Genomic DNA, 8,602 nt, shown 5'->3' with positions numbered 1-8,602 from the left:
AACTTTAGTATATGGAGAGAAGTGATTTTTTTTTTTTCTGTTATCCTGTCCCATGTGTTGGCTGGAATTCTTTTTTTTTTTTTTTTTGGGGGGGGGTACACCAAGTTCAATCATCTGTTTTTATAAAGAAGTGATTTTTAATATTAAATTATTTCTAAATGAATAGTCATTTGTTTTATCATATTTTGCAGAAAAGCTTTTCATTACTCTGCTATGCATATTGGTGACTTTATTTAAAAAATCAAATAATTGCATATGGATGTGGGTAAATTTTTTACTCTCTACTCTTTCACATTGATATAATTGTGTTGTGTTTACATACACCAATAGTATAGTGTCTTAATTACTATAGTTTTCACCTGAATTTTGAAATCCAGTAGAGTAAGTCTTCCAACTTAATTTTTCTTCAGTGTGTCTTGGCCAATCTACATACTTTGACTTCATATACATTTCATAATTAGCCTGCAAATTCCCCCACAAAATGCCTGCTGCAATATTATTCGGAATAACATTGATTTGACATTCTAAAAATATTGACTCATCTAATTTATGTATATGACATATGTTTCCATTTATTTAGGTCTTTAATTTCTCTCAGCAATGGTTTTCAGGAGTCTTCAGTATATGTGTTCTTAAGCATTTAATGATTATGGATGTGAATCTCTATTATGTTTCACTGAATTTTATTTTCTAAACACTGCTAGTATGAAGAAAGAATTGCAGTGGATTTTTATATGGATCCTCTTGAGATATGATACAGGTAGAAGAGACTGCACCACTTTAAAGTATACAATAAGGGACTTCATAGGTGGCGCAGTGGTGACAAATCTGCCTGCCATTGCAGGGGACACGGGTTCGATCCCTGTCCCAATGACATCCCACATACTGTGGAACAACTAAGCCTGTACAACACAACTGTTGAGCCTGTGTCCCACAATTACTGAAGCCTGCACACCTAGAGCTGTGCTCCTCAGCAAGAGAAGCCACCACAATGAGGAGCCTGCACACCACAATGAAGAGTATCCCCCACACACCAAAACTACAGAAAGCCTGTGTGCAGCAACGAAGACCCAACACAACCAATAAGTAAGTAAGTAAGGTAGTAAGTAAGTAAATAAATAAATAAATAAATAAATAAATAAATAAATTTTTGCCAAAAAAAAAAGTTAGGAATAGCTCTGTGACTTACTTTGGCCAAAGCAATATGCGTGGAAGTGACATGCTTCACTTCTGGGTAGATGCTGAAAAAAATAAAGTATACAATTCAACGCATTTTGATAGATGTATATACTATTAAAACCACAGCTACAATCAAGATCCAGGGTATTTCCCTTCTGTCACAACTTTCCTGTGCCCCTTTGCAGTCCAGCACTCCCTCAACTCTCAGCCACAGGCAACCACTGCCAGAATAGATGAATCTGCCTTTTTAACAACTTTATATAAGTGGATCCATATACATACTCTTTTCTGTCTGCTTTCCTTCATGCAGCATAATGATTAAAGTATATCCATCTTACTATATGCATCAACAGTTCGTTCTTTTTATTGCTAAGTAGTTTTCCATTTGTATGAATATATCAGCTCTGTTTATACATGCATCTTTTCTTTTTATTGGTTATTGTTTATACACATTTATTGGAGTATAATTGCTTTACAATGTTGTGCTAATTTCTGCTATACAACTAAGTGACTCAGCTATATGTATACATATATTCCCATATCTCCTCCCTCTTCAGCCTCCCTCCCACCCTCCCTATCCCATCCCTCTCGATTGTCACAGAGGACCAAGCTTATCTCCCTCTGTATGCAGTAGCTTCCCACCAGCTATCTATTTTACCTTTGGTAGTGTATATATGTCAATGCTACTCTCTCACTACACCTCATTTTTCCCTTTTCCTTCTGTGTTCTCTAGTCCGGTCTCTACACCTGCATCTTTATTCCCACTCTGCCATGCTATTCGCCAGTATTATTTTTCTAGATTCCATATATATACGTTAGCATACGGTATTTGTTTCTCTCTTTGTGACTTACTTCACTCTGTATGACAGTCTCTAGGTCCATCCGCCTCACTACAAATAACTCAATTTCATTCCGTTTTATGGCTGAGTAATATTCCATTGTGTATATGTGCCACATCTTCTTTATCCATTCATGTGTCGATAGACATGACACATGTCCTGGCTATTGTAAACAGTGCTAATGTTTCCACGTACTGGCTATTGTAAACAGTACTGCAGTGAACACTGTGGTACATGTATCTTTTTGAATTATGGTTTTCTCAGGGTATATGCCCAGTAATGGGATTGCTGGGTCATATGGTAGTTCTATTTTTAGTTTTTTAAGGAATCTCCATACTGCTTTCCACAGTAGCTGTATCTATTTACATTCCCACCAACAGTTTACTTTCCCTTTTCTCCACACCCTCTCCAGCATGTGTTGTTCCTAGGGTTTTTGATGATGGCTATTCTGACCAGTGTGAGGTGATACATAGGTTTGATTTGCATTTCTCTAATGATAAGTGATGGGCATCTTTTCATGTGCCTCTTGGCTATCTGTAGGTCTTCTTTGGAGAAATGTCTATTTAGGTCTTCTGCCCATTTTTGGATTGGGTTGTTTGTTTTTCTGATATTGAGCTGCATGAGCTGCTTGTATATTTTGGAGGTTAATCCTTTGTTAGTTGCTTCATTTGCAAATTTTTTCTCCCATTCTGAGGGTTGTCTTTTCATCTTCTTAACTTTCAAGTTTCATTAGGTCCCATTTGTTTATTTTTGTTTTTATTTCCATTCCTCTTAGGAGGTGGGTCAAAAAGGATCTTCCTGTCATTTATGTCATAGAGTGTTCTGCCTATGTTTTCCTCTAAGAGTTTTATAGTGTCTGGCCTCATATTTAGGTCTTTAGTCTATTTCAAATTTATTTCTGTGTTTGGTGTTCTCATTTCATTCTTTTACATGTAGCTGTCCAGTTTTCCCAGCACCACTTATTGAAGAGGCTCTCTTTTCTCCATTGCATATTTTTGCCTCCTTTGTCAAAGATAAGGTGCCCGTATGTGCGTGTGTTTACCTCTGGGCTTTCTATCCTGGTCCATTGATCTATATTTCTGTTTTTGTGCCAGTACCATACTGTCTTGACTACTGTAGCTTTGTAGAGTCATCAAGAAGGTGAGTCAAAAATTATCCACGTTCTGGCTGTAGAATTTAGTTTAAGTTTTAGAAAAGACACATACATCATTTTCCAACATAATCTCCTTGCTTTTCAATACACTTTGTCCGTGTGTTAAAAAACTTTCATATTGCCTCATTAAAAAATGTTTTAGGCTGAGCTGCGAGCCACGAATGCACCACTGTCTTCACTTCTTCATCAGAAGTGAATCTTCGTCCTCATAGGGATGTTTTCAGGGGACCAAACAGGTGAAAGTTCAATGGAGCAAGATCAGAACTATAGGGAGGCCACTTTAACACCTCAAAACGAAGTAATCCATGATAGACTTAGGTTTCAAAAAGTGTCTGTGAGATGGGTACCCAAAACAACTCATGGAACAGCATAAACAGAAGTGCTTGGATATCTGCAAAGAAAATTTGGAGCCATACTCTAAGGAAGGTGAAAGTTTCTTAAAGAGAATCATTACTGGTGATGAGCTGTGGGTTCATCACTACGAGCTTCAGAGTAAATGGAAGAGGATGGAATGGAAACATCCTCAACCACTGACCAAGAAAAAGTTCAAAACTCAACCATCATCAGGAAAATTGATGCTTACAATTTCCTGTGATTCCCAAGGGCCAATATTGGAACATTGCCAGGAAAAATGTTCAACAATCAACAGTGCTCCTTACAGTGAGATGTTTATTGAAGAGCTGAAGCCTAAACTTCAGATTAAATGCAGAGGACTGCTATCCAAGGGCATGGTAATCTTGCATGACAATGCACATCTGCACATTTCTGCCCACACTGTCGAGACTCTGCAAAAACTTCATATTTCATCAGGTCTTTTGACCAATTCTTTTTTTAAATTAATTTATTTATTTTAATATTTTTAATTTTTTAGAGCATTTATTGAAGTACAATAGACACACAATAAACTGCATATATTTAAAGTGTACAATTTGATAATTATTTTCTTATTAGTAATGTATATATGGCAATCTCAATCTTCCAATTCATCCCACCCCAACCCCCAACCAATTTTTTTATTGCACTGTCTTATCGTACAAAACATGTGTAAGAACAGTACAATGAAAACCCAGAACATTACTTTGACAAATTAAAGAACTGAATAAATGGAGAATAAATAAATGGGAAACTTGTAGATTAGATGACTCAATGTTTTAAATGTCAATTCTCACCAAATTAATCAACAGATCTCTACAAACCCAACCAAACTTCCAGAAGATATTTTGGTAGACATTTATAAGCTAATCTAAAAGATATATAGAAATTTGAATGTTCTTGATTCATCAAAGCAGTTTTACAAGAGAAGAGTTAGGTGGATGACTTACATTGCCTGTTTCCAGAATTACTATACAAATCTTTTCCCCAATGTAAAGTTGATCTCTTTGTCTTCTTTTCCAGTTTTAAGAGTTTCTGTATAGTCTGGGTATAAGTCCTCTATCAAATATGCAATTTATAAATATTTTTTACTAACTGTGGCTTGACTTGCCATTACTTACCAGTGCCTTTTAAATATATATTGATTTAGCTGCACTGGATCTTAGCTGGGGCATACGGGATCTTTACTGTGGCATACAGGATCTTTTGTTGTGGCGCACAGGTTCTTTGTTGTGGCATGTGGGCTTCTCTCTCTAGTTGTGGTGTGTGGGCTCAGTAGTTACGGCACGTGGGCTCTGTAGTTGTGGCACACTGGCTCTCTAGTTGTGGCTTGCATGCTCAGTAGTTGCAGCTCGTGGGCTACGTTGTCCCATGGTATGTGGGATCTTAGTTCCCGGACCAGGGATTGAACTTGTGTCCCATGCATTGGAAGGCAGATTCTTTACCACTGGGCCACCAGAGAAGCCCCCTAGTGCCTTTTAAAGACCAAAAGTTTTCAATGGTTATGAAGTCTTTTTTATCAATGTATTGTTCTATTGATTATATCTTTGGTAATGAGCTAAGAAATCTCTGTCTAAGCTGAAGTCACAACTACTTTCCTCGATGTTTTCTTCTACAAGTTTTACAGTTTTCAGGTTTATATTTAGATCTATGATCTATCTTGAGTTACTTATTTGTACATGGTGTGAGATATGGATTCTGCTCATTTAGTTAACTACTTTTCATATGGATATAGATATCCACTAGCTGAAAAGGTTGAAAGAGATCATCACCGTTTGAAAGATTTCTTCACCATTTGTTGAAAAGAGTATCTTTTCTGGATTACCTTTTTTCATTGGTCAAAAAAGGTCAGGCTCTTTATAAATATGGGTTTATTTGGGGACTCTTTATTCTCTTCCATTAATCTGTTGACTGACCACTACAGAATACCATAGTGATTTGATTACTACAACTTGAAAATAGTTCTTGAAACCAGGTAGAGTTAGCCATCCAACTTTGTTCCTCATTTTATAGAAAGTGTTTTGACTCTGCTATGTCTTGTGCATTTACAAATTCATTTTAAAATCAGCTGATCAGTTACCATCAAAGGTGCTCACTGTGTTTATTAGTTGGATTGCACTGAATCAAACTGGGGAAAATTGACACCTCAAAAATAGTGAGTTTTCTAACTCATGAGCAAAGAATTTATTTCCATTCTTTTCACAGTCCAAACAGTTGTTTCTGAATGTTCTGCCTATTTGACTGGACCCAAAACTCAGTATAAACATAGATTTACTCTCAGTGGTTTATGATCAACCAATTTAAGAGTTATGTACATTACATACCATTGTATACAGTGAGCTGGCTGACCCCGTCCTTTTTACCTGTTTCCTGTGGGGGGTCTGACAGGTGGTATAATGTCACTCACTACTTCCATTGACATTCCAGGATGACATTGTGGCAATCTGTACAAACAATTGCTATACATTGTTGTTTATCAAAATCATCATAAGCTGTGTGTAAAGCTGCATATTAGTGAGCATGATTACCCATTAATATTTTGGTAGTCAACTCTTCAGTTAGGTCAAAGACTATAATTTGAAAATGAGAAAGAACTTTATTATTTTTAGCTTGTGAAAAAAATATGCCATTTCCATTTCAGGTATGTGTGCTGATGTGCAGGTTCCTGAACTCCTCTCAAAGGTCCTTGGTGGTCCAAGACAATAGAGATTAATTATGTACAGGATGATTGCAGATAATGGGCTGAACAGTTAGTGTCCATGGGATACAAAATTTTGCTAAACATGTTTTTGTTACATGGAAGGTTCTTCTGAGCGAACTCATTTGCAGCTCCAAAAGCTCAAGACAATTTTCGACACCACCTGTGGCTATTGTCATAAAACCTGCTCTGCCTCTTCCTAGGTCACCGACCATGGGATCTGTTTCATTCCATGGCCCTAGAGGAAGAGCCATTTTCAAGCTCATCTAATTTAAGTGCATTAAGGGCCCCTTGTTTCCATAAGACCAGTGGAAGTGAAAGGCTCTGTTTGTCATTTGGTAGGAAGGGTTATCATTTGGGTTATTTGAGGAATGTGCTGCCTTCACAAGTCATTAGGTGCCTCTAAAGGCAATAAATTTTCTCTCACTACATGACACTAAACCCCACCCATGCACTGCATTCCCTGAAACCTCACATTCTGAGTGGGATCTTGATCTTTTAAAGATTCATTGCCAAACCACACATTATTCATTCTTTTCAAGTCCAACCCTCTGCTTTTTCTCTTGAATTTGCTACCATCTAAACAGAATCTGGGAAAGGAAACACAGCGAGGGAGCCCATGCCAAGAATTTGTGACAGTCAAATATGACAGTTGGTACCCAGGACACTTTCTGGAGGAGACTCTCTAGGTGCTTTGTAACCTGACTCTTCAGGAGGTAGAAAGCCAGGTGCTGTCATTGCTCCTGTTCACATCTTCCCTTTGATCAGGATGAGGCTATTGCTGTCCGCTATTGATGTTCTCACCTACAGACACCCAGGCTGAGCTGGGCACCATCACCTTTCAACTTCTTTCAGTAAAGATTTATGTATCCTCCTTTTGTATCCTCCAGTGGAATGACCATAGTGATTTACTCACAAGGGCTCAGTAATGTCTTCATGGAGCTCCACTAACTGAGAATCCAAGTTATCTAGACGAGCAGAAATGTTATATTTCATAGAACTTGATAGGACAAAGAAGAGGAGGGAATTCGGGAGTGTTAGGTAATTCTGTTTTTAAGAAAACAAAAGTCATTGGGTTTATCAACCATCTGCATATCAAAAGCCAGGATTTCAATCCCAGACCATCCTACATCTCACTGCAAACTTGGAGTTTGCTTTACTCCTTTTCACTTTAGTTATTTGATCTACAATTAGAGATAAAACACCAAATTCTACAAGTCTAGAAATATGGCTGATATTTAAATGATTTTTGATATGGAGAGAGAATCTTGAAGACTGGAGAGTATTTAACTTTGAGAGGAAACAGCTAATCACGCATCATGATGACAAGGATGAACGTATAGGACAAATCAAACTTGCCTCGTTGTCTCTCCAGCTGCCCAGGACATAGTCAGTAGCTACAGATATTAGCAGTTATCTCTGAAGACCGTGACAGTGTTGAATGCCTTGAGCCAACATGGAGCCCAGGTGTGAGTTGTATCCTGAGAAGCTGAAATCTGGCTGAGAACCAGGGTTCTTGGGCCAGGAGAGACCATGTAGCTGTTGGAAAAAAGAGAAGGGGGACCAGGACCACCCATGAGGTCATCCCTAAGCAGCGCTGATCATCTCTTCCAATGAGCCCACCACCACTACACCTCTCATGATTTTGTTGTTACTCGATGGAGAGCTCCATGAAGTTTGGGACAACATTTGATTCGTCTGTGTGCATGACTCCTGGCACTGAGTCAAGAACCGAGGAGGCTCTCGGCAATATTTGTTCACTGACTGAATAAACATGCTTGCAAGTCTCCACTCATCTTAACGACATTTCTGTCCAACTGTCCTGTCAGGGATGCTCTGCTTTCTCCCAGGATGTAGCATCCCTTTCCTTAATAGGAGCCTTCCCTACGCTATCCTCATCCTAGGACACCTGCCTGTGGTGACTCTGATGAAGACACAACTGTCCTCAGGGATTCCTCTCAATGGTTCACTCTGTCATTAGGAAGAGAAGTCCTTGGCCTCCCCTCCCATCCTCTGGGCTGCCACAAAATCCCAACTGAGGGCCACCACGTTTTGTTGAAACTATGCACTTGTATTCTTCCTCTCACTGCTTTAATCTCCTCATGGAAATATTACTCATAGAGGAACTCCAACTCCAAATTGTTAACACAACATAAGGCAAATTAAGCACTCAACATATAGTTCAGAGATGTTGTATGTAAAGCCTTTGAAACGGTAAATGCAGAAGAATATTATTACTATCTCTGCTTCAGAAACAAGGGTCCCATTAGCCTGGTCCCTGGGAAGAATGAATATCTCTAATTCTTCTCCACACACTATTTATCCGTCTTAGTGAACACTTACTTGGGAGGGCATCCACCA

Source organism: Hippopotamus amphibius, chromosome 1, assembly GCF_030028045.1.
Source record: "Hippopotamus amphibius kiboko isolate mHipAmp2 chromosome 1, mHipAmp2.hap2, whole genome shotgun sequence".
Classification (NCBI taxonomy): domain Eukaryota; kingdom Metazoa; phylum Chordata; class Mammalia; order Artiodactyla; family Hippopotamidae; genus Hippopotamus; species Hippopotamus amphibius.
This window is presented reverse-complemented; position numbering follows the sequence as displayed.